Source organism: Geospiza fortis, unplaced genomic scaffold (genome assembly GCF_000277835.1).
Source record: "Geospiza fortis unplaced genomic scaffold, GeoFor_1.0 scaffold261, whole genome shotgun sequence".
Classification (NCBI taxonomy): domain Eukaryota; kingdom Metazoa; phylum Chordata; class Aves; order Passeriformes; family Thraupidae; genus Geospiza; species Geospiza fortis.
In genome coordinates, this window is record NW_005054578.1 from 471,914 (window position 1) to 474,091 (window position 2,178).

The 2,178-nt window shown below is 65.7% G+C and overlaps 1 protein-coding gene and 1 non-coding gene across 2 annotated transcripts in view; one reads left to right on the forward strand and one right to left on the reverse strand.

The window, feature by feature from the left end:
- Positions 1-2,178, forward strand: part of ENGASE (endo-beta-N-acetylglucosaminidase) — a gene marked incomplete at its 5' end in the record, with an annotated part of 20,510 nt that overhangs the window by 7,078 nt on the left and 11,254 nt on the right. The window lies entirely within an intron of this gene.
- On the reverse strand, positions 569-1,798 carry LOC102035819. Its single transcript, XR_004082632.1, has 3 exons — positions 1,740-1,798; positions 933-994; positions 569-647 (listed from the first exon to the last, which is right to left on the reverse strand). It is a non-coding gene; the product is annotated as an RNA binding fox-1 homolog 3 (transcript).

The window sequence follows — 2,178 nt, forward strand, 5'->3', positions numbered from 1 at the left end:
AGGGCTGCCCTGTGCCTCCAGTGCGGCACTGCCGTGCCACGCCCGCCAAGGAGCTGCCCCATCCCTGCTGTGGCACTGAGCTGAAAACCCCTAGGATGCCGTGCCCGTGGCCCCTCACTAGCAGCTGCCCAGGGAGCCAAAAGGCAGAAAAAGACAAGTTGGCTTTGCGATCCCAGCCGTGAGTGCAATTTTTCATCTTTGATGCTGTCAGAGCTGGCCAAGAGCTGTGGTGTGCACGGGGCTGCGGTGCCCCCCGTGTGTGGCTGCACGAGGGGCCCTGGGGACACTGTCCTGCACTGGGATGACAGAAGGGTCCTGGAGCCTGCCCAGGGGCCAGCCAGGCCCCTGGAAGTGGCGTGCATGAGCAGGACTGTGCAGGGTGTGAGGGGAAGGTGGGGCAGGGTGCGGGGTGGGGATTTCCTCGCCTGCAGACAGAGCCAGGCAGGGGCTGTGCCATTCCCACTGCCCTCCCACAGCCCCTGCCCTGTGCCCCACAGGGTGCCAGACCCCTCCCCAGGCTGCCTGCAGCCCCCTGGGAAGCAGAGGAAGGCCGAGGGGCTGCTCTTACCATGGTGCCAATGCTGTACGTGGCGGCGGGGCCGATGGTGTGGTGGTAGGGGTCTGCTGCTGCGTACACTCTGCCGTAGCTAGGAGCAAACAGCGGGGGCGTTAGTGACAGCAGCTGGGGCCCTGTGTCCCCTCTGAGCCCTCCCTCCCAGCTGCACGTGGGAGCCCCCCTGCACCTCCCTGCTCCTCCTGCAGCGGTGCCAACCCTGTCCAGCCGAGCCCTGAGGGGAGCAAGGGGTCCCTGCCTGCAGGACGGCCTCCCCATGCCTGACTCTGTCCCGACCCACAGCGCTCAGCAGCTGGGGTGCCAGGGTGGGCTGTGCAGGTGACACGGGGCTCCCCCAGGTGCCATGCCCGGTGCTCACCTGTCGCTGTAGGCGGCTGCTGCTGCTGCGGGCTGGGCGTACCTGTAGGCAGCATAGCCCCCCTGTGGGAGAGACACTGGTCAGGGGCTGCACGCACCGGGGACTGGGGCAGAGAGACACTGGTCAGGGGCTGCACCCACCGGGGACTGGGGCTGGGGGCAGCTGGGTGCCCCACGGCACTGCACAGAGAGGCGTGGGGCCCACAGGGGGCCCTGGTCAGGGTGCACGCACCGGGGACTGGGGCAGAGAGACACTGGTCAGGGGGTGCACCCACTGGGGACTGGGGCTGGGGGCAGCTGGGTGCCCCACGGCACTGCACAGAGAGGCGTGGGGCCCACAGGGGGCCAGTGCCAGTGCCACTGGGCACGCAACAGCCTCATTCCCATTCCCCAGGGGCTTTCACAAACATTAACCTTAAAAAATTAAATTTCCAGAGAAGAGACTGTCACCTCCCCGCTCGCTTTAATGAGGTGTCACGTTAGATAAATCCTTCAGTGCCCGCCTGAAATATCGCCGCTGGCTCCTCAGACATGGAGGTTAAACGCGGGTGTAAGGAACTGAGGCCGTAAATCCTGTGTGGCACCAGCCCCGCAAGGGCTGGCAGGGGCACAGGACTGGGCATAGGATCCTGTGTGGTGTGTGCCGCCCAGACTGCTCTGCAGAAGCTGTGCTGTGCTCATGCTCTTGCTGCCGCCCAGGGGAAGGGGTTGCGGGGCAGAGCCCACCAGGGACCCGTGTGACACCTCCTGCCCCCTGTGCTGGCATGGGGTCCCGTCACAGCCCAGCCCTGGGCACAGAGTCACTTACGTAGATCTCAGCTCCGTAGAACCCATCCTGGTAGACGACCCTGGAAATGAGGCAGAGCCATCAGAGCCTGGCAAGGGCCCCGGGCCGAGGGGAGCAGGATGAGGACACTGAACAGGGCAAGGAGTGGCTGTCCAGGCCCCAAAGGCACCTCTGGGCTGGGATTCTGGGCAGGGACTTGGGCACACACAGAGGCACAGCCCAGGGCAGGGCAGGAGGATCCCAGGGCAGGATCTCTGCTGGGAGCAGCCAAGCAGCCACAGACGGCCATGGCTGTGTCTGTGACCAATGCCACCCCAGCTGAGTTTCCATTAAACCACCCATCCTGGCTGGAATAACGTCCTGTGCCTCGGTGGGCAGGAGGCTGCTGAGCGTGCGGCTCACCCGAGGGCAGCAGAGCGGGGCTGGGGCAGGGCCTGTGGCCAGGCAGGGGCTGCAGGAG